Source organism: Protopterus annectens, chromosome 7.part0 (genome assembly GCF_019279795.1).
Source record: "Protopterus annectens isolate FY-2018-M chromosome 7.part0, PAN1.0, whole genome shotgun sequence".
NCBI lineage: Eukaryota > Metazoa > Chordata > Ceratodontiformes > Protopteridae > Protopterus > Protopterus annectens.
The window spans coordinates 1,634,072,139-1,634,098,193 of NC_056739.1; positions in this window are offsets into that span (position 1 = coordinate 1,634,072,139).

Here is a 26,055-nt window from a genome sequence, read left to right on the forward strand (position 1 = left end):
GCATTCCTCAGCCTCCTTGGGAACAACTTCCTTATTTCCCAGAGGTTTTTCAAGGTCTCTTGCCTCAGGGTACTATTCAAGAAGTGCTTGTGTCTCAAAGGGGGAAGGGGTTTTCCTCAAGAATGTTTCTAGTGCCCAGAAAAGTGGTAACTTGGAGACCAGTTGTAGACCTCTGTCATCCAAACACTTTTCTGAAGGTGTATTCCTTTTGGATGTTGTCCTTTTAGACTCTGTTTCCTTTCTTGCTCTTTCAGGCCTATCTGGTGTCTCTGGATCTCAAGGATGCTTATCTCCATATTACTATCCATCCTCTTTTCAGGATGCTTTTCATTTCTCTGTTGATTCCTGGCATTTTCAGTTCTCTACTTTGACCTTTGGCTTTTCTACTGCCCCAAGGGTGTTCACCAAATGTCTTGCTCCCGTGATTGCTTTTTGCAGGCTTCAAGAGATCCAAATATTTCCTCACTTTGATGACCTGCTGATTCAGGCATCTTCTCAAGAGATCCTTTTTGCAAAATCTCCATTTTGCCATTTCCATTCTTCAGAGCCTGGGGTTCACAATAAACTTCAAACAGTCTTCTCTGACTCCTTCTCAGGTTCCTGTCTTTCTGGGTTGCAGGATTCCGACAGTGCCATTGCTGGCATCCCTGCCTTCTCCAAAGGCCTTAACACCCATTTCGTACTTTCAAACTCTTCTTCCCCTGGCCTCCATTACAGCCAGACAGTTTCTGGGAGGTCTGCGTTTCATAGTTTCCACCATTCCAATGCTCCCTCTAGCCAAACTCCACATGAGGAAGTTCCAGTGGTTTCTAAAGTCAGTGTGGCTTCAGCATGCACATACTCTAGACTTTGCAGTTCCTCTTCTTCTGTGTCTCAAGAATGAAGTTCACCGGTGGATTCAGTGGTTGTCTCTGAATCCAGGGCTCCCTCTTCATCCCCCTCTTTCCTCTCAGGAACTATTCACAGATGCTTCCGATGTGGGATGAGGTGCTACATTTGGCTCTCTGAAGGCACAGGGGGTGTGGTCACCTTATTAGCTGAAGGAACACATCAATATCAAAGAGATGAGAGCTCTTATGCTGGCTCTTTAGGCCTTTCATCTTCTGGGGCCTCTACAGGTATTTACAGGCAATACCACAGTGATGTGGTATATCAACAAACAGAGAGGAATGAGATCTTACCTTCATTGCCAGCTGGCACTTCTGATATGAGATCTTGCTGTCAAGTGTCAAATGACTCTTCAGGCAGATTATATCCCTTCTGGTTAGAACATTGTGGCAGACACTCTGAGCTGGTCCATAACTCAGCCCCATGAATGGATGCTTTGCAGGGATGTGTTTCTGGACATTGTCCACCAGTGGGTTACTCCTCAAGTAGATCTGTTTGCCTCCCCTCTGAACAAACAACTTCCTCTGTTTGTGCCAGAGTCCCAGGTCCCCTGGTGTGGAAGGTGGACACCCTCTCATTTTCTTGGAAGGTGATGTTTCTTTATGCATTCCCTACCCTTCCTCTTATTCCAGAAGTCTTGTTCAAGATTCAACAGGATGCTCCTAAAATCTTGGTGACTCCCTTTTGGTTGCAACAGCACTGGTTCCCACTACTTCTATATCTAGCCAAGGGCAATCATCACAAGTTACCTCACAGGGTGGAGGTACTCACACAAGACTAGGGATCTTTCATCTATCTCCACCTGTCCACACTTTAACTAACACTGTGAGTGACAGGGTTTTGATTCCTCAAAGACACCTCTTTTTTCTGAAGATGTACTACAGGTCCTGCAGGAGGCCAGAAAACCTACTACTAAGAAATCCTGTTTATCCAAATGAAAGATGTTTTCTATTTGGTGTCTCTCTTGTAACCTGGATCCCCTTACTGTGGATGTTCCTTTTGTTTTCTCTTATTTGTGTGAGTTCCTTAATGTTGGTTTGGCCTATTCTTCTATTAAGGCCCACATAGCAGCTCTTTCTGCTTATCTGCATTTAATTCCTCCTTTAGCTTCTATATTTGAGGCTAAACAATTTCTTAAAAGTGTCCTTAATATTAGACCTCACAGGAAACCTATCCCTCCCCCTGCTATCTTAATTTTGCTTTGGAGAAACTGACTCAGGTTACTTTTGTGCCTGCTGGTTTAGCTTCCTTTCCACATTGTTCTTGGATGACTGTTCTTTTGTTAGCTCTTACTTCTACCAGATGGTTGTCTGAGTGGCAAACCCTTATGGCTTGTCGTATTTGTTTAATTTTCTATGAGGACAGGCTGTCCTTGCATCATAGGTGGTTAATGGGTTGTCAATCAGTCTATTAATTTGCCTACTTTTTTCCCCTCTCCACAATCTGACAGTGAGAGGGTGGCGCATACTTTGGACATGCTTAGACAACTCAGATTTTATTTAGATAAGACTAAAGCTATTAGAAAATCTGATCACTCATGTTTCCTTTCATCTTATGTCTTTAGGATTAGCTGTATCTAAGCAAACTATTTCCCCTTGGATTTCAAAGGCTATTTCTTTTTGTCACACTTTTCATAGCAAGAGCCTTCTTCTTCTATAAATGTTCATTCTGCTAGAACAGTGGCTTCTACTGGTGCTTTTTTCAAGGGCTTAAATGCTAATTCTACTCTTGAAGCAGCTACTTCTGTGCATAACGTTGCCAAACATTACCAGTTGGATTGTATCTCCAGAGCTACTGCTGGTTTTACTACAGCCATTCTTCATGGCTTCTTAGAAGGCTCTCCTGCTCCCTTCTCGTCCCATGTTTCTCCTTGAGATTTGACACTCCCCCATATGTTATGAATACTGCAACAGTGAATGTAAGGACATAGTACAGTTGTGTAAACTCTTACCATAACAGTAGATGTTCTTCCCTTCACTGCTGCAGTATTAACTCCTTCCCTCCATCCCCCTAGTACTTTTCCTTCCTGGATGTATATAGCTCACCCCTTGGGTTTTCTTGGACAAGTGTTCCCAATGGGGCAATCAGTTCTGAGAATGGTATGCCTGAATGTCACCTTTATGCCCTACGCTAAGTGTGATGCATTTGGATTACATTCGGTGTACCTAAAAGCAACAGTAGGCTTTGGTAGACTGTCTGGATGTCGGGCATTCATGGCAAAGAATCACATATATTATGAATACTGTAGTGGTAAAGGCAAGGACATCTATTGTTATGGTAAGATTTTACACGACCATACTTTCTCCTTTCATTATGTTGTCTTAAACAGACACTAGTCTGCCACTTTCCTGGGGAAAAAAACAATTGGTTTCACCAGAAAGCAGTTTCAGGATGGAGTATATGTCAGCCAGCTCATGCCACAATTTTTCTTTTCAAATTTAGTACATATACGCAGTGCATGCTTTATCTTCTGTAGTAGCAGTGCACTATTAAAGTGTTCCTTTAAAGCAGGAAAACTGCAAAGCCAGGAAAATATCAGTTTAGGACAAGAATGTGATATAAAAGAACTTGAGCAAGAAGGAGTGTATAAATATTTGGGAATTGATGAAGGATCAACAATGAAACATGAACAAATGCAAATAAAACTTAGTAAGGAATACTTCAGAAGACTTAAATTAATCCTGAAAACAGCACTGACATCTAGGAACAAAATCCAAGCTATAAACCAATTTGGTCTTTCTGTCCTAACTTACAGTTTTGGAATGATTGACTGGCCCCAAAACATGTTGCATAGATTAGATAGGAAAACAAGAAGGATGCTTCATGCTCACCAAATGATTTATAAAAATCAGTGCATACCCAGATAATGTATATTCCACATTACGAAGGGGGGGTGGCCCTCCATGAAACTGATTATATGTATAGATCTGCAATTGTGTGACTCTATACATATCTGCTGACCTCACAAGACCCAAACGTAGTGCAAGTTTTGAAACATGAGGAGAATAAATCTAAGATAACTTATCTGCTTAATGTAGCAGAAGCTTATCGGCATCAAGCAGGAATGTAAATCAAACCAGAAGTAGATAAAAATAAGGCAGCAACTGAATGTGCCAAAAAACAAGAAAGAATATAAGGTGAAGGATCAGATGACAAGGCAAGAAATGTGGAAAAAGCATAAATTTAGTTGCAAGTATAGAAAACTTCTGGAAGAACCTCATGTTGATCAGGAACAAACACAGGAATGGTTAAGGACAGGCAAATTCAAACCAAGAGATGAAATGTTAATATTGGCAACCCAAGACAGTGGACTGCATACACATTGGTTTATAAAGTCCAGTGAACATGTGGGAGAAACAGACAAATGTAGGTTTTGTAAAACTGAATTGGAAACAGTTGCACACCTCGTTGCTGGTTGCGACATACTAATGGCAGAAGGACTGTATACTGAAAGGCATAATAATGTGGCGAGACTGTTGCACTACGGATTGTGCAAACATTATGGTATTGAAAAAACCCTGGAAACATGAGCCACAAAGCATCATAGAAAATGAAGAAGTCTACATCACATGGGATCATCCATTATCAACAGTTCAAAAGATAGATGCTAGAAAACTGGATATAGTGGTCCAAGAAAAGAAGACAAGAGTAGCATCAGTCATTGAAATTGCCATGCCTAGTGACTACAGTGTCTTGTATACAGAGAGACACAGTCATAAAATATCAGGATCTGCAGGCAGCCGCGAGAGTAATGTGGAAGAAAGGTAACTAGACAGTTCCAATAGTAGTAGGAGCAACGGGACTTATAAAAAAAAAATTACAGTCGTATTTAGATATATTACCAATTCATGCAACTCCATATGTACTGCAGAAGGAGTCTTTATTGGGCACATTGCGGGTGCTGAGAAGAGCACTACTGGCTGACATCAAAGATTGAAACAATTCTAATTTCATGAACTTTAGACATAGTTTGACTTAGGAATGGGGTCCATTCCCGTCATGGTATTAGAAACTCAAATGACTTGGAGAAATTTTAAAAAACTGACATCACTGGATGTGAACAGTAGAGTAAATCTGAAAATAGAAACATAAATAAACTGAAAACAGCCAAAATGAATCAAGCAAATGGGTTTACCATTGGTAGTGGGCAAAGTTAGGAAATATACATATGGTACAAGACCATGCTAATAACATATATTTAGTCATTTTTTATATGTCTTAGTCAAACATATATGGGTTATGTAACATCCCTGAACTTCCAAATCAGCCTGATCTTTTCAGCAGTGAAGTATGCTAAATTCAATATTGTCTGCAATTAGACCCTGTATCCATGTCAGATTAGTAATATATAAATGTAAGCAGCTTTGGCTGAAAATGTCTATTTTTTGGAGCCCTGCCTCTACTAAAGTAATTTTCAATAGAAATATATAGTTCTTTCACATCTTGGACAATCCCATAGGAGAAAAATCCAAGGAGTTTATGTAAAATTGTATAGCCAGTAAGTAAATGGCAGACTACCTGTGGCCTCGTACAAGGTTTTGCATTAGCTTTGGCCAGACTGTCTCTCTGTCTTTTGCTCAAGGATACAATGGCATGATAAACAGGGAGCATGAGAGGCAGCATTACTGCATGGAGATCGCATCCTAGTGCTAACTGCATCAACAGCTAGCCAGGTACAACTTTACCTTTAGCTTTGATCAGCTGACAAGGGTCCCCAGACCAGCCTACCTGCCTAACTGACAAATACATTGATTTCAAGACATCAGTTTTCAAATCCCATGATCACCCTGTCCAGTTATTACTGATTCCTCCATTTGTTTAGGTCCAATACTGCAGTATTATTTAGGTTTAGGCATCAGAGCTGCTTTTCACAGACAGTTCTAAAGTGCTTTCTTGGCTAAGTCCACTGTCATCATTGCTTTCATTATGACGTGCATGAATAAACAAGCATTAGAATAAGGCCCTTGGACGATTAGTCATTAAGGTGCAGTCCCAAACTCATATCCGATGCATTTGCAACCAAGAGAAGAAAGAGGAGGGAAGAATGAAATACTGTTATTGTAAATTAATGAATCATGTTTTTTTTCTTAATTTGATTTATATATATTTTATTCTAGCCATGACCTTGGACATAAGGATAAAGTGAATGTGTTGGAAGAGTTTGACAAAGACTGCTGTACAGAGATTTGGCAGATAACTGCAGTGCCATCAACACTTTCATAATGATGTGCAGAGATAAGTAAGCAGACAGCACTGTTCATGGACAATTAGCTATCAGAGTGTGGTCCCAATCCATAGCCAATGCATCCGCTATCAACACATGGGAAGAAAGACAAATAGTAGAATTACTTTCTAGCACTAATCTACACAGTGTGATAGTACCCTTTCAAATGAAAAAAATCAGAGTAAACTCTTAACTCTTCATCTGTCTATCTAGCTATATATATATATATATATATATATGTGTGTGTGTGTGTGTAAGCAAACTCTTAATTATTCATTTAGCTATCTATCTAGCTATCTATTTATATATGTGTGTGTGTGGGTTTGTGTAAGTAATCTCTTAGCTGTTCATTTATCTATCTATCTAGCTATTTATATATGTGTGTGTGTGATGTGTGTGTGCGCGCACACCCATGTGTGCGTGTGTTAACCACTCACAGAAACAAATCATTATGGACTATTTACATCCCTGATAATATCTCCAAGGGAAAGGTAATGGCAATATATCTGGACAATTTAAAGTAGTCAACCAGCATGATTTTGCTAAGATGGGAAAATTGTCCCATTTCATGAGTCATAAGAATTTGCAACTCCACCAAAATAGTGACCAGAGGATTGAACTGGGGACTGTGTAGCTATTAACCAGCAATGTTATCCATTCAGGCAGTATGCAGCTCATTGTAATTTAATGGAAATTTCCAAATAACTTACTATATGATTTCTAAGATTCCTTAACTAGGACTGGTTTCATTAATGGCATTCTGGGCCAAAAAAAATGCTGGCAGGATAGTGATCAAGTGTTTTGAGAAATCCCTGAAGGTTGGGAAAATCATTTGTCAGCAAGAGGAAACATGTCTCATTTACCAGCAAAATCCATTGATCTATTATATCCAAATTTCCCCTGAAAACAAATTGTAGTGAAAACATATTAAATTTGACTGTTCCTTCTTGAGAGTATTTCTTAAGAATCTAAAAGGAGAATTTTAAAATCCAGGCTTTAGAAATCACTCCCACATTTGCTGGGTAATGAAAAAATCATTGTATAAGCTGCCTTGGCCTCTTAAACATCTTAATACCTTACCTTAGTATTATAGTGACATTGACAATTTTAAAGATCACATTTGCATCCACATCTATCTTAATTACATCTCCTGCTCTGTAAGCCTGTAAACATAAGGTCTCATAAGCCTTGAGCACACATCTGCAAAGTCCTAGTCACTAGTCATTACACTGTAAGTCACATAGATGCAGTACTCACCAAGCTGTAAAAGTATAAAGAGAATGAGCTGCCACTCTGGTGCTACGGACAGAAATGCCACTAGGGCACCTAGGATATCAGTTCCACCTAAGATAACAATTGTGACCTTGCAGTTGCCCATATGAGTGAACCACCTTAGGCACTACACCTTGGATGAAATGCAGAGAGACATTTTCAAGCTTTTGGGTCATGTCTTAAAGGCAATGCCCTGGCACTGAGCAATATTTCATCTTCTTCAAGAATGATGCCTAAATTTAAGTATAAAATAAGAGACTTCATCAAATGGCTATTAAGCTGGTGTCATTCTGTGGTGATCTAGTATGTGTGTGTTTGTTTAGGATGAAACAGTCATCAGACACCCCTGCTTTATCAGGGGTGGCCTGCACCTTTCACAACTTGTTTTTTTTTTTCTTACTTACTAAAACACTTGCTACTGCAATGTGACTTTTTTAAGCAGAGTTCACCTGGACATCCTGGCATAGTAAATCTCAGTCCAGATAAGATCAAGAAATGATTGTTGAACTCCAAGAGCCTAAACAGAAAAATCTCCAAACCTGAGGTCTTCTTTACCATGTAAAACATAAACATTTGTGTAATTACAGAAACCTGTTTCCTAACACTCTGTCTGTTCTAGGTTACAGTACTAGCCATACATTCTCTGGTACCTGCAGAAGACTATCTATATGTAACATAGCCTTACGGACTCTTTCCAGATTCTGCACAATGCAAATCTGGAAGTGGTTGAAATGAAAGCCTAGTTACACAGAATAAAATTAATTATTATATTACAAGCAATTATGGAAGAGAATCAAAAGCCCCTTCGGAGCTCAACGAATACATTAACCAGTTAAAAAATCTAACAACTAAACCAAACGCCTTTCTTCTAAGTAACTTCAACTATTCACAAATAAAACAGAAAATATACCCTACCAATAAAACTGCCCACAGCTTTCTGGATTTTAAAACTGCTAATACAGTTTAGCAAATTGTTACACCACCAGAAGAATGAATATTCTTGATTCTGTCCTTACAAATGTTTCTCCCATTTATTTCACGCCACTTTCTACTCTCATTACTAGTAAGATCTGACTATATTTTTGTGAAGTTCTTCATGAAGACCTGTATTTCTGCTTCTGAAAAGACCACTACATTCATTGATGACTCCAAATCAGATTATCTACTATTTACTGATCTTATGGATACTCACAGATGCCAATGCTTCCTAACAAATGTTGAGAGATGTCAGCATTTTAGACATAGATGCAGCTTTATCTTAGGTTCATAGGTGTGTACTAGGCTAATGGCCCTGGAGCCTTTACAAGCCTAGCCCATAGGATTACACTGGCATCGTACCACCTGACTTTAGTTCCCAGTGGCTCTGTCGAGTAGAGCCACTGGAGTGATCCCTGGGGTAAATTATCTATTTCCCATCCACTCATCAAGATTTTTCTTGAAGAGGTCCAGTGAGGTGTTCTGTTTGACATGTATGGGAAGGCTATTCCATAGGATGGACAGTCTTTGGGTTATGAACCTGTCCCTCCAGCTTGTTCTGCTGATTGTGGTAATGAGATTGAAATCTCTGGACCATGTGATGTGGAGGGAGTGGGATTTCTTTAGCTGTAGCATTTCTAACAGTGCTGGGTCAGACATGACTTTGTATGTCAAGCAGAGCTCACCTCTAAGTAGGCGATATGAGACAGAGAATAGTCGGTGTTTTTGAGTCTGTTCATATAGGACAAGTGTTTAAGGCCTAGGATCCTCTTTGTTAGGTACTTTTGCAGCCTCTCCAGTTGTTGCAGGTGTCTAGTGAGGTACATGCCAAATGGGGCATTGTACTGGATGACTGGCCTAATGAGGGAAGAGTAGAGGGAGACAATGACCTCCTTCTTCCTGGATGCAAAACCCTTAGTAATGAGATGTGCTACATAGAAGGACTTTCTGACCACAGTGGCAATGTGGTGGTCAAAAGAGAGGTTGCTGTCAACATGTTCCCAGGTCTCTTATAATGCCTTCTGTGTTCAGTGGACTACCATCAATGTGGTAATTCAAGGGAACCAGGTTTTTCCCAAGAGGGATGATAACACATTTCTTGACATTGAGCTTAAGGCCATGGTTCTGACACCAGTTGCTGGTCTCAGTGAGGCCTTTCTGTAGGATGTCAACATCACTTGGGGAGTTAATAAAAGCTCCCAACTTGCAATCATCTGTGAACTTTGTCAGCCAGAGTCCCTTTGTGTTGGCCTGAACTTCAAAGAAGTAGATGCCAAACAGGAGAGGACCCAGGACAGAACCTTGTGTGACTCCACTCGTAACTAGTCGGCAGTCTGAATTGGATTCAGCTACTTTCACACTGTGGGTTATGTGTCTCGTAATTAGTGTTGTGGTGGTCGAATGCATTTCTGCCTTGGAGGTTTCTGCTGTTTGGATAGATTTTTATTGAGAGCCTCTGCGAAGGCGGGTGTGTGGTTTGTGTTTTTATGTGAAGGCAGTGCTGGTGTGTTGGACAGCAATCAGACCCCTTGGACTGAGAAAGTCAGTGCATGCTCCCAGTGTGAGCCCAGGACATTTGTCATTAGCATTAAGATGGAGAAAGAGAAAAGAAAACTACTGGTGTTCAACTGGGATGATGCTAACCACAAGTCCAGTTTTTGAGGGCAGGGGCATTATCAAACTGTTGGATCAAATAATACTCTGAATACTTGAACAGAGCACAGAACTACGTATTTCTCTTCTGGGTTATTCTCCTTTGCTTGGGATTTTAAAAATCTAGACTAATAAATCATCAGCAATCCTGACATAATACTTTTCTATGAATTGAGCTTAGCCCTACAATCTTCTTACTGAATCACCCACATGTAGGTTTGAGTATAGACAGTAATGGGAAACACTCATATTTATCAAAAAATGAAGAGAATAGAAAACCTGAAATATAAAGCCTATATTACTGACCCACTTTTTCCATAAAAACACTTCAACAGTATTGAAGCACATCTTAAATGATAATGTTAATTCACTAAATGGCTCACAGATGGGGAAGCAATCAGGAGGATTATCAACATCAGTCAGCCATGTTCAGTGCTTGTATGAATGTAATGATCTCAAAGTTTACAAAATCAAGTAAAAAACCAAGCTACTGTTTACTTACATATCTTCCCTACTTCTATATTTCTATTGCACGTTTCAGTTTTTTTCTTTCTTTCTTTTACAGAAAAGTTCACTTAATGTGAAAAATTATGATTTAATGAAAACTGTTTGACACATTTTATTTAATTCCTAAAAATTTCTGTACGGATAACAGAAGTTAAAATGAAAGCATGTAAAATCTCAGGAATATTACAGACAAGCTCCTACATGATAAGAAAATATGGCTGGTGTATATGCATGTGTTGGATGTTTCTCAAGAAAAATCTGTACTTGGAAATGCAAAACCTTTTTACTACAGCTGGACACTTTCAACTATTTAGGTGTCAGCACAAAAATAACTATCAAATCAAACCATAATTAATAACCACAGTTATTGTCAGGGATAGAATACACTCTACTGCATCATTCATACTTACCCTTTAGGATCACTTGTTATATAATGTACAACAGAGTGATTCAGAAAACACACGGTTTTTACACATATTTTATTAGCCAGGGATCTATAAGAGCATAAGTTCTTTATTTATTGTGTAGGAAAATTCAGCCCATTTATGGACTTGTAAGTTAAATTGAACGTGATGGGCATTAATGTATGGTTATCAGTTAAGGCAAGGAGTTTCCAGCCATACAACCAGAGTTAATCAGACATCCTGCAGCACATATAAGGCAGATATATACCATGAGAAATGTCCCATTGATACAAAAACTTGCTGAGAAATTTGTATGTCACTATGTTACAGCATACAGCTGACCAACCTGATATGCTCCAGTATTCTTAACATATCACTCAGAGAATACACCATGCATAGTTGTTGAATTACTAACACACAATTTGCTACAATTTAAAATTTCTGCTGCACACAGATCAGAATAAGCCAATCACTGCTGCATTGACTGGCCAGGTGCAAACTAACCTTTTGGCATGAAGCAAAAGATAATCATGGATCTGAATGCCTGTGTTATCCTTTTCAGGGCTACAGAGGAGCCAGACCCTATTCCTGCATAAGACAGAAAATGAGTGCTGGAAAGGATGACAGTCCATCACAGGAAGCACAAACAAACACAGACACATGCACACACATGTGTGCATGCACACAAACAAACCATACACTCCCATACACAAACAAATCTACACATGGAGACAAACATGCATGAGCATATACATTCATGTATTCATATACCTACATTCACAACACACACACACACACACACACACACACAAACATATGCATACATGTACACAGATCCACACATGCATACACACAAATACATCAACACAGACACACACACACACACACACACACACACACACAGACACACACACACACACACACACACACACACACACACACACACACACACATGCATACACACAACTACATACATGTACACAGATCACACACATACACACACACACACACACAGACACACACACACACACACACACACACACACACACACACACACACACACACACACACACACACACACACACACACACACACAGATACATGCACATATGTACACGCAGAGACATACATAGATGCACTCATGCACACCAAGACATGCATATATGCACTAAACAATGCATGCAGAAACACATACACACTCAAATGCATAGTTACACAGACACACACATGCACAGACACATGCATGCACATAGATATACGTGCACAAAATGCAGATTATTTAGCATACCTTATTCACCTAGTGGCCTGTCCCTGAGTTACTGGTATTATCAGATTCCCTGGAGATAACTCATATAGATAAAAGGAGGATGCACAGACTCCACACAAGATACTTCAATGATAGGAACAATACCAGACTCACAAATGTCATAAGGCAGGAATGCTAGCCAATGCATAACTGTGCCATTTATTTAGGAGCCTTTCATATATTTTTTTTATTTTTCCGACATTAGTCAAAAATTTGCTTTCTAATACAATACTTAATAATTTCTATAATTTACAATACCTTGAATAATTGTAAGTGTGATTCTGAGGTTATAGGACAACTGATTGAATTTATTTTTCACTGAAACACAATTTAATCAAATATCATATAACTGAAAAATCATATAATCAAAATCACCAAAAGGGATAGTTTTCAAAAAAGCTTCTATGAAATCGGGACAAGCCAACTCTGTACCTCTATGTAGGCAGGAGCTTTGTCCCTCAACCCCCCCCCCCCCCCAAGTAAAATATACTAGATCCATAATTTCATAGCTTGGGAGAAAAGTGAAAAAGAGATCACAACCATCACTCAAATAGAAACTATATCATCAGAGATTATGTACAGGTAACCCTAAGCACCAGACAAAGCACCTTCATGTACCTCTAGATATTTCTTACTTCTGTGTTACAGACATCTCTGAATCTATGTCACATTCAGTGCAATGGTCTTTCAATTAAATCGTCATTCAACTAAAATAACTTTTAACCATTTTGATTCTGATTTGTCATTCTGCATCTCAGGGATTCAATTATGTCTATAGTTGCTAAAATAATTTTATAACAATAAATAGCATGTTCGCATATTATTCTGATATTATTTTCTAGCAGTGAGCACAAAGAAAATAAAATGGAATACCAGTGAAAATAAATGCTATTTAGTTTTCTTAGACAAACATTTTACAGATAAAAAATGCTTTTACTAAACAGAATGCATAGAGGAAATAAGGTTGGACACTGAATGAAAACAAATCAATAGACTCAGTTCATAGGTTCATAGGTAGGTACTAGGCTATTGGCCCTAGGGCCTATATAAGCCTAGCCAAAAAATGTACCGTGGCTTTCGCCACACAAGAAAATTATTTCCCTATGCCCCTGTCGAGCAGAGCCACAGAAGTGATCGCTGGGGTGAATTTCCCATTTCCCATCCAATCATCAAGATTTTTCTTGAAGAGTGCTAATGAGGAGCTCTGTTTGACATAGATAGGTAGTCTGTTCCAGAGTATGGAAAGTCTCTGGGACAGGAATCTATCCCTCCAGCATGTTCTGTTTATTGTGGTGACAAGGTTTAGGTCCCTAGAGCATGTAGCTCAGAGGGATTGGGATTTCTATAAGTGGAGCATGTCCAACAGCTCTGGGTTTGACATAGCTTTGTATGTTAGGCATAGATCGCCCCTGAGTAGGCGATATGCGATGGAGCAAAGCTGGAGTTTTTTGAGACGGTCTGCATAGGGCATCTGTTTGAGGCCAATAATCCTCTTTGTGAGGTATTTCTGTGGTCTTTCCAGTTGCTGTAGATGTCTTGTGAGGTACATACCAAAAGGGGTGTTGTACTCTATAATGGGTCTAATGAGTGATGAGTAGAGGGGAACAATGACCTCTTTTTTCTGGATGAGAATCCTTTTGTGATGAGATGAGCCACGTAGAAGGATTTCCTGACCACTGTGGTGATATGATTATCAAAGGAGAGACTACTGTCCACCTGTGTCCCAAGGTCTCTTATCACATTTTCAGCATTAAGTAGACTACCAGCTATGTGGTAGTTCATGGGTACAGAGTTTTTACCAAAGGGGATGACAATACACTTTTTGGCATTGAGCTTCAGGCCATGACTTTGACACCAGGTATCTGTCTCAGTGAGGCCCTTTTGTAGTTTGTCCACATCGTTAGGAGTTTCGATTATGGTTCCTAGTTTGCAGTCATCTGCAAACTTTGTTAGCCAAAGACCTTCTGTGTTAGCTTGCACTTCAGAGAAGTAGATAAACAGGAGAGGACCCAGGAATGAACCCTGTGGTACTCCACTTGTCACTGGTCTGAAGTCGGACTTGGAATCCGCTACTTTCACAGTGTGGGTTCTGTCTGTGAGCCAGTTGGCAACCCATCTTGTGACATAGGGATTTATACCTAGTTTAGTGAGCTTATCTATAATTCCAGAGTGGGGGATGGTGTCGAAAGCCTTGGCGAGATCTACATAAGCTGTGTGAACCATTTTACCCTCATCTATGGCTTTGGTGACTGTTTCAAAGAAGTCAATCAGGTTTAGGAGATATGATCTGCCTTTTACAAATCCAAACTGGGTAGGGTCCAGAGTTTGGAGATTACCAGTGTCTTTGTTTATAAGTTCCACAATGATACGTTCCATGGCCTTGCAGACCAGGCTCATCAGGCTAATGGCACAGTAGTTCCCCGGGTCCATTGTGGATCTCCCTTTGTGGAGTGGGATAACCATTGCGGTGCGCCATTCAGTGGGTACAAAGCCTGAGGTGAGGCTATGATTGAACATGGTACTTAGGTAGGGTACCAGTTCATTCTGTAGTTCATGTAGAACGCAGCCTGGGATATTGTCAGGTCCCATGGATGCTGTGTTCTTGGCTTTGGAGAGTGTGTTTTTTACCTGTGCAGCCGTGATTATAGGAACTTTGCATTCTTCTGGTATAGAGATGGGCCCTCTAGGGGGTGAGAGGGGGGTAAAGCTAGCACTGAACCTATCTGCTATGATGTTGGCAATATCAGTTGGTTCTGTATATTTAGTGCCATTGTGCTGTAACTCAGAGCAGATTTCTGAGTCCAGAATACAGGCTCTTGGTATAGCAATCAATGCTGTAAAGAGAAAACAGAGGCCTGTGCCCGAGCAACATAATATAAAACAACAGGACAGAAGATACAAATATTATCACACTGCGTGGGGTACTGTGAGGCATAAGCCTAGAGACTATCTCTGTTGTAACAAATACCATTATTAGAAAACACAGAACTCATAAACACAAGTACGAATGCTGGTATATTAGACAGTGTAGCCATTACACACTTGGAATCTGCCAGTATTAGTAATGTGCATTTAACATTAGGTTCTCTTCAGCTGCTCGACAAATCCCTGCTTGATTTTCTGAATACTCAACACTGCTTCCTCATACTTTGAGTGCTACATATTATAGTAATGTATGTAGGCACAACATATGTTTCTTTTTTACTGACTCAAAAGAAAAGTAATTTATTTATATGTATATATAAGGATCCCTATCAGATGATTGAACTTCCAAAAATTCAAAAATCATATGGTCGGGGCCATATGATCAAATTTTCGAACAATAAAAAATAAATAAATAAATAAATACAAAAAGTTTATTTTTTTATGTTTCTGCAAGTGGGCAAGTCCCCTGCATGCCCCCACACCCCCTGCAAATTAAATATACCAACTCTGAGATCAAACTACAGTGAGTAAAAGGGTAAATTTCATGATCCGTGTTGTACCATAATCTCCATTCAAAATGTTTGAGGTTTCAAAACTTCGATCATATGGTCCCAACCATATGAATTTTGAAGATTTGAAACTTCAATCATCTGATAGGGGTCCATATATACATATATGTATATACCTATCTATATACACACAAACACACACACACACATACATATATATATATATATATATATAATTAAATATATACCTGTGTGTGTGTGTGTATATATATATATATATATATATATATATATATATATATATATATATATATATATATATATATATATATATATATATATATATATATATATATATATATATATATATAGCTATATATATATATAACTATGTATATATATATTACTATATATATATATATATATATATATATATATATATATATATATATATATACAGATATAGATATATATTGCCTGTGGGGTCCAAAGTGTTCCTCACAAAGGGGGTACAGACAAGTTTGCAGCTCCTGCAAAAAGTGCTTTTTGTAGGTTTTTTTTTATTATGTCATTACAAGAAACATACTAATCTTTGAGTATACATTTAGATGATACAGGAATAAGGTTGAAATTAAAGAACTTGATTGGATCATACAAATGCGTGCTAATATGGGTTCAGGTCTTAATGATAAAATATCCATTAAGCCTGTATTGAAGAATAGGCCTATTCCTAGATGAACATATAGGGTATGCAACACTACTTATATCAATATATTTTCTAATATATATTTTTTATATATGTATTTGAATCTTTATATATGTATTTGAATGTATAGATGTTTGTTTTTATACTTTTTTACATATATTTTTTAGGTTTTATAATACATAAATATGTGTATGTATACATATGATATGTTAGTTTTTAGTACCTGTTAGTGCATGATTTTGCTTAGATAGGCTGTATGGCCTTTAGACACTAGGACACTTTAAGGCAACATTTGCATATTTGATTAAAGTGAACATTTGATTGGTGTGTTTAAATATAAAATTGGATGAATTTATGTAATGGTTGTCTGATGAAGCAGCTTGTAGCTGCGAAAGCGCTTACCCTGTGTCTTTTTTCATTAAATTTATGATTTTATTTGCCATGGTCTGGATCCATCTTCTGTTTTTGCTTTTTATATATATATATATATATATATATATATATATATTGCCTGTGGGGTCCAAAGTGTTCCTCACAAAGGGGGTACAGACAAGTTTGCAGCTCCTGCAAAAAGTGCTTTTTGTAGTTTTTTTTTATGTCATTACAAGAAACATACTAATCTCTGAGTACACATTTAGATGATTTGTGAAGCTAATTTATTGGCTCTATGCATACCTCTCAAGTGTCCAGGATTTTGCAGACTGTCTAGATTTTTTCCTTATATTTTTGGTCTGTTCTCCTTAAAACTAGGTTTTCTGGCAAATCATGGAGGGCTGAAGTCATAAATAATGACACACATTTGAGTTTCAAACTTTGTATCATTCAGAAAATGCATGCTAACAGAAGTCCTGTTATTCTAACAACTTTCTAAACTTAGAGCCATATTTAAAATACGCCCCTATTTTTGGCCCTGTGTCCCCTCATTATTTTAGGCTTTGTCCAAATTTCTTATGCTGTGAGGTATGGTTCTGTGTAACTGCAGATGTGGAACTGTGCTTAGACCTATTCCGTTTCATTCAGACATAATCTACTCATGTATATCGCATGCTGAGTATAGATATCCCAAGCAAAATGAGATGCAAATGATTGCTAGAAAGCATGCATGCACAGTGAGATAGAACGTTTCTTCAATCACATTCTAAATGCATGTGCACTGCCATCAGAGTAACAGTGGTTCTGCTCTCATACTTTCTGCCTTTCATGTTCACAACTTGTAACAGCAGTCACATCATGACTGGCACACACAGTTTGCAACAGGAATAAACTGTGCACCATTAATGACTGCAGTAAAGCCGGAAAAAGGGCCCATAGTGCAATTGGATGCTGTGCACAGAATATGCTATGCTGTACACAGCTGTAGGCTGTCTAGACCTTAGAGTTCCAATTCTGTCATTTCCTAAAAGGAAATGCACACACAGACACAGATACACACAACTACATCAACTCACACACACACACACACACACACACACACACTCATACATGAATGACTGTTAATGAATGCGCATGTGCGCGCGCATGTGTGTGTGTGCATGTGTGTGTTTTTCTGTTAGTTTGGCAGTGATTTTCATGGACTGTAGACATTCTGTACCTGTATCATGCTAGTGGTGATCTTACATCCCAGACTCAGTCCACTAAACATCTCGAATCTCTTCATGGCTCTCAACATCTTACAGCAAGAATTCTGTACAAAGCCAAAATGAATGTGTGCGCGTGTGTGTGTGTGTGTGTTGTGGGGGGGGGGGGGTCATAGGCCCAAATTAGTGAAAGACTTTTAATATAACTTTCAAAATCTTAAGAAACATGCTAAAACAATATGTTTCTGCATTACCCTTTATTTAGTGACTTCAGTCTTCACTGATTTAACACAAAAAATATGAGGCAAAAATCTGGACATTCTGCAACATTCTGGGCAGTAGAGAGTAGTAAACATCTCATACATGTATCTTCCCTATGCTTATCCACAAATATCACACACACACAGGAATTCTTTAGTAAAAGCTATCAACTCATTACTAACAAAGACAGTAAAAATACCCATAACTAGTAGGTCAGAATGAATAAGGCTGTATATAAAACCACAAAAAACGCACAGAGAGCAAGAAACAATAATGCGACCAGTAGTACCAATGGACACACTCCAAGGAGAATGTCAATGAAGAAGTATAATTCCACAAGTCAGCCAAGCAAGTAGAAAATCACGTAGTTTATTCGAATCGTAAAATTCAACAAAATGAACAAAATGTTAAGCGCTTTCACCCAGGTTCAATCCCAGGCTTCCTCAGAACAAAAATCAGTGCAACCAATGGTGGGTTTAAATAACCCCAGCTTCATCATGTGACATTTCATGATTAAAATTCTGTAACTTCCCATCAAGTAAAATACATTGAAACATGATGACCAACCGAAAATGTTCCCTTATAAAAAACTCCATTCAAATATGTAATATTACATTCGTAATCGTTTGTTGAATTAGACACATTTAAATAATCCTAAAGAAAATTTATATAATGATAAAAGGTTGTGTATTGTTGTATATAAACTGTATATATACACTTCTAAATAATATATACTGTATGAATTGTGTATATATACAAACCACAATAAATAAATAAATAATTAATATAAAACAATACATAGACTAACCTGTATAATTTAATATTAGTAGTGTTTTGAGAATGAGAGCAGCAAGATTATAGGCACAAATAAATTGTGCTTATCATGCCTGATATATTTTAATTATGAATTTAATTTTATGGACCATTTTTTTATATATACACACTGGTCATGAATTAAATTATATAGGTTAGTCTATGTATTGTTTTATATTAATTATTTATTTATTTATTGTGGTTTGTATATATACACAATTCATACAGTATATATTATTTAGAAGTGTATATATACAGTTTATATACAACCTTTTATCATTATATACATTTTCTTTAGGATTATTTAAATGTGTCTAATTCAACAAACGATTACGAATGTAATATTACATATTTGAATGGAGTTTTTTATAAGGGAACATTTTAGGTTGGTCATCATGTTTCAATGTATTTTACTTGATGGGAAGTTACAGAATTTTAATCATGAAATGTCACATGATGAAGCTGGGGGTATTTAAACCCACCATTGGTTGCACTGATTTTTGTTCTGAGGAAGCCTGGGATTGAACCTGGGTGAAAGCGCTTAACATTTTGTTCATTTTGTTGAATTTTACAATTCAAATAAACTACGTGATTTTCTACTTGCTTGGCTGACTTGTGGAATTATACTTCTTCATTGACATTCTCCTTGGAGTGTGTCCATTGGTACTACTGGTCGCATTATTGTTTAAGGCTGTATATACATATTATCAACCATAACTAGTAGGTCAGAATAAATAAGGCAGTGTATACATATTCTCAACCAAGTAAATGTATAGCAGATAAGAAGGAACTTACAGTTTGTTACTGTAGCCTTGAAACAGTCAAAAGGTCAGATGTGCCCTCTCAAAGCTTGTGTCACATGCATCTGTGCTTTAAAGCAACAATCATTCCAATGCTGCTTACTAAGAGAACAAGTCGAAGACATAACTCTTCTAACTATGTATCAAAGTATTCATTCAACTGTGTCACTCTTATGAATGTACAGAAAGCATAATGCAAATTCATAACTTTAGACTTATTATAGCTGGTCCCTATGTTTGTATATGGGACTGATGGATAACCAGGCATTCTGAAGGATAATCCAAACATCGGTATACTTTAAGAGAAAAGCAATGGTCAGAACACTACAGTGAGACTTAAAGATACCAGGGCTAAAGAAGCAGCTGTTAAACAGCTTATACAGAAAACAATTTTCTAAAGCTGGAAAATATACAAAACACCTTAAAAGGGGGAATAGTAAACATGAAAACTAAAATGTGACGACTAAAACATTTCAATAAGCTCCTTCAGGTAAACTCAGAAATGTAAGCTTAAAAGAAAGATAAAACTTGATGTTGATACTAAACAAATAAGCTGAAATAAATGAACATCTTAGAAAAATATTTTTATATATTTCAGAGGCCTTAGTATTAATTCATTCCTTGAAAGATACAGAGCAGAAATTCCAACTTAACTTGCTGACAAATGAAGATTTCTGTATCTTTCAGCTAACTTACTATCAATGAGAAAAGTATCTCTCAATAATACATCAGTTGTTTAAAACTATTTTTTAATTGAAAACATAGTTATTTGTAACATTCAACTATCATTTTTCTTTATTCTAAGATGCCATTTTACAACACATAACAGATATTTTGCTTTAGGCACACAAATCTCTCCTGTGTGGCATAAGAGTCATACCCTGTGCTATATAGAAAAGGAATGAAAGGAATACTGATTCATACAATCTCGCTGGCTACTTTCTAAGCATTATGCTAAGCCTGTGTGAAAGTAAGAATGTGCTGAGGGTCTACAAAATACCCTTGATCATATGTGCAGGTGCAGGTATGTTTTTCCTAACCTGGCTATCATTAGTGGAGGGTTTGACAATATCTAAAAAGATGTCAGCAAGATCCTCCTCTAACATCAGTTTCCCCTTCCATAGTCCAGTACTGCTCAGAGCTGTTTTACTTCAAATCTGTACCACTTTCAACTGGGGTTCTCTTCAAACTTCCCTAATACTTACTGAAACTGATATCACTGATTCCTACCCTCACAGTCTATTAAAAATTGGAGCAATTAACCAGAGCCCCCAAACTGTAAAAATGAGTGCTCTAAGTCCTCAGTCCAACTAATATATACACCTACACGACAGGTGTCCTAGGAGATTCATCCATTCCAGCAAAAAAATCAGACAACACTATCTCCTCTTGTCTTAATTTCTGATGCCCCTAGCCTTCTCATACCTAACCTGACAGTTATATTAGCCAAACTCTGCCCCACAGGCACAGATATGAAAACCCTGCCTGCTCCCTTCTTCTTTGAATAACTAAAACCTTTCCTCCCAACATTTCCTTAACTGATTGCTACAGCCATGTAGAACAAAATATAATATGTGAGAACTTTGTTCTTGGTTTGGATTTTTTTTTTTAACTTTACTACACTCAAACTAGTGTTACAAAGACATTTAAGTATTTAAGCTGAGGAATTAATTGAATGACAATTAAAGTTAAGCAAAATATTACTTTTTACTCATGTAAAGGCTTAATAAAATAGAATGATATGCTGTTGCAGGATTCCAGAATTAATTATTACATACAAAAATACAAGAACTGGAAATTAAGCTATAAAAACTTAATATTTGGTTTAGTTTTAGCAAATAACTTCTATAAAGCTTTAATATTTTTTTCAGCAAACAATTACTATGTACCACCCTTCACTGAACCACTTTTATTCATTAGTGCCAAGTTTTGCTACGATTACAGAACATTTCTGTTTAAAAGCTAAAGCTGATTTTTCCAAGCTGAAGCCTAAGATGTTTCCAATCTTAGACTTAACGATTAGGTCTAAGCCAAGTGGTAACAAGGACAGGGTGAGAGGGGTGACTGCTCCAGATGCAAGCAGTTAATTGGTATGATTGGCACTTTAGTTTGGGTGATTATTTGTTCCTAAGCTTTCACCAGAAGGAACACCTGCAGTGGTTGGTTCCTAAGCTTTCACCAAAAGGAAAACCTGCAGTGATTGGTTCCTAAGCTTTCACCAGAAGGAACACCTGCAGTACCACTGTAGCAGTAAAGCACTTAAGCAGCTATGTTTGTGCTTACAGTTACTTAAATGGCATTCAGTTTGTTTCTTATGAAAGCAAATCTTGAAAATGTTGTGCTCCTTCTGAAACCTTAGTGAGAAGCTCTACTAAATTTTAGACAGCAGGACATTGCCCCTTGCTGTAGCTCACAAGATAAACTGATAGCTTTTTTGACTCCTTTAAAAATAATATCATTATTTGGAGTGTCAAATGACTTAGCTACATCTCTGTGTCAGAAATCCAAATATGTTGAAGTAAAATAAAACTATCAAACCAAGTGTACGTGAAGAAGGGGTCAGTAGAAAATAAAAACATAATTGAGCAGTGGTGAATTATGGGAGTAGAGCAGCATAATTGTTAGGGAACATTGAACATTTTGGAGATATTCTGGGGGCTATATTACTACATAAGTATCGTTCTATGTTAAAAAAGGAAGTTTCTTATGTCTAGGCAAAGTTGGTAATGAGTCAGGTGATAAACTCTATCAGCCAGGAAGCACAAACTCTACTACCATTGCCTTGAAGGTTATGAAGAATTGTAGAAATTAGAGTGCAGTTAGCTCCAGAAGGATAATTAGAATATAATGAGAATATAATGAGTTCCAGCAAGATAAGTATCACCCAAAAAATGTAAATACATCCTGCTGCATTTCTCCCAAATTCTTATTACGTCATGACAAAGATTGTTTCACCCATGGAGTCATCAACATTATATGCCAGTAATCTGCTAGAAACCTTCATAGCTGCAATCAACACTTCTGATATATATATATATTTTACTAGCATGGCACAGCTAGGGGCAGGAAGAAGAAATGGCTGCCTCACTGGGGTTTCATATGTAAGATGGAGATGAAATTAATCCTTATTGTCCCAATATCACTAGAGCAGTTGAAGAAGTTGGGATATCATTGTCCTCAAATGGAAAAAATTACCTTAAGACTGCAGTACTTTACTAGTCTTGTAGAAATGAAGAACAATCTTATACAAATAGCATACACAACAATATTTTTTCAATTTGATACTGCCAGTGGCCTGTGTAATGTCATATGAATAATTATGGCAGAGCAAAGAACTATGACTTCAGTGTCGATATGGGATTTGTTTTAATGGATGCAAGTATATAGTTGTGTGAAATGATGTGTTTGTCTTTGAGAAGAACTAACATCATTAGCATCAGATGTTATTGTTTTAATTGCAAGCAAATAAGCAGTGAAGGGAAGCACAGAATAGCAACATGATAATCTTGGTGTCTCCCTCAAAATTTTATAGAAGTTAGTGGTATGTAGCCCACTTGTCAGAACAACATAAGGGGGACAGTTGTAGATGGGAAAATTGTCATTAGCAGTATCAGTATGAGAGACACAAGACAAAGAAAACCAAGTAAAATGGAACGTAACAAGTAAATTATCTGCAGACTAGGCAAAAATTATTTTATCTAGTAGCTCCTCAAGGCCAAATGCAGTGAATGAAGTGTCAACAAATACAAAAGGCACTTCGATAATTAGCAGCAAACATACTTTAATCACACTATCTAATAGAAAATAACAATTCACACCATGGATTTGTTTCACCAAATAGCTTATTCAACACACAGCTAACATTAATGATATGCCAGTTAAATTAATCTGTAAAACATGATGTAATGCAAATTTTCCAACAGAAACATATATGAATAATTTAAATACATGTTCAGGGCTGTGTTTGCTTCAATCTTATTTCAGCATTCTAATATAAATGGATACAACCTCACACAGATACAACAATCAAAATATTTAGACAATGGTTAAGTCACAACTGACATATAGTTGTGGGGGGAGGGGGTTTACAACATGTAAGCCTTTTTGCAGAAACACTTCTAAAGCAACATGTCAGAATCTGCATATAAATGTTTTAAATGAATGCAGAAATAGTCTCATGTATGTGTTATCTAAAGGGTGCACCATTTTGGTGACTGACCCACATGCTGTTATTGCTACCTCTTTAGAGTTCAGAAAAGGGAGAATTAAGGCATAAACACAGACAACAGAATATGAAGTATTAATGCATTTGTACAACAGCTGAATGCCAACAAATGAAATAAATCAATTATACTGCAGTTTTAAATGAAAATAAACTTAGTTTCTTAAAAAATGGGTTTACTTGCATTTTAAATTTATTCTGAGGTACATTTCAATTCCAGGCATCATTAAAACAGCTATATAACATAATAAAGGTTTAAGAGAGACTTGGCAAACCTAAAGATCTAAAGAAGATATGTAAAGCACACACGCACACACACACACACACACACACACACACACACACACACACACACACACACAAACTGCAAAAATGCTAACATTGGAAAGCAATGTGTCTGAAAAAAGCAAGTAAAACAATATGGGGAAATGCTAGTACTACAAGTTAGAATGTTGGCTTGGTGGCTCAGTGGTACAATCTTTGGCTCACACCTTCAGGGTCTGGGGTTCAGTTATGCTCACCCAGTGTCAGCACAGATCTTCTCCAGGTACTCTGATTTCCTTTTACTTTTGAAAAACATACTATTTGATTGGCTATACTGAAAATTCAAGAATGTATAAGACTATCCCACATTAATGCATAGTAGATGCAGAAAGCTAAGCTATTAATTAAGTAAAATGTGCACCGTATCCAATGAATAGGGAACTGGAAAAATAAGGGCTCCAAGTGGCTGATGTCCATGGCAAGAGCTAGATGATCCATTTGTTCCATTACTGGGGCAAGATTCTTATAAGACCATTCATTTCTGGGAGTCACATGTGAGAGAGCAGGCCGTCCTACCAATCATGTGGGTCCTTGCTTCTAAGCCTAATCTTTCTGCATGTTGGCTGATGTCTTTGTAAACAGTGCTACTCTAGAAAGCTTGCCATGCATGGGGACATCCTCTTAGCTTACAAGTATCATGAGCCACATCAGCACAATAGTGCTACCCAAGATATCTCATTACTCATGTTGTGGTCAGTGTTGTGCCACATTAACCCCCCATAACGGGTGAACTGGAAATGGCTGCTCACTAGTACCATCTCTTGCTTCAGTATTTCCAATATGAGAGTTTTTAATTGACTCCAGGTTGTCTGTGCTGTAGTCAGAGCTTTTATCATTCAATTGCACAAGTCCAAAGCCAAAATCAATTTTGTTTTCTGTGCTATTGCCTCACTAGAGATCAATATAACATACCGGGCCTGAATGGCCAGTTATCACTCAGCTTCTACCTCTCACACCAGTGCATCAGCTTCTGGACCTTAGAATGATTACCCCACTGATATGATAGTGAACAGTCTTGCCACATCTACACAGCAGATCCATCACCCATTTGATTTCTATTACCACAGCTATTTATATTGCTGCTTCAGGCCAGATACGTCAGTGCAAAAAAAAAAAAAAAAAGCCAAAGCATCATCCCTATACTAAACACTACCTCATCCCTCTTGCAATTCACCTCCCAACACTGGCAATATGAAGGCAGAGTTTACAACAGCAGCAATGACATCCTTCGTTTTTTGTGAATCCTGCCCTCAGTCATTTGCATCATTAAAGAAAACAAAATAAAAATAGTAATAATAATAAAACCATATATATAAATGAAAATGACAATCAAAAGCACAATTTTTAGAAAAAAATGCAAAAAAGTGAACATTTTGAATCCATGCAAGAAGCAATGTCATAAAACAATTACATGTCCAAAATCCAGAATCACTATTTTTTTATTTTTCATTTTTTTATACAGCAATACTCATTTCACAGATTTAGATTCTGCTTCAAAATATTTCAGTATTCTGCTGATTTTCAAGTGAACCACATACAGAATCAAGATTCAGAAATTAAATAGGCTGGCAAATTCTACACATACATATTAGTACAATAATAGCACTATATATATATATATATATATATATATATATATATATATATATATATAGTAACACTTTTGGCTGTGTTTTTGCTCCAACTGAA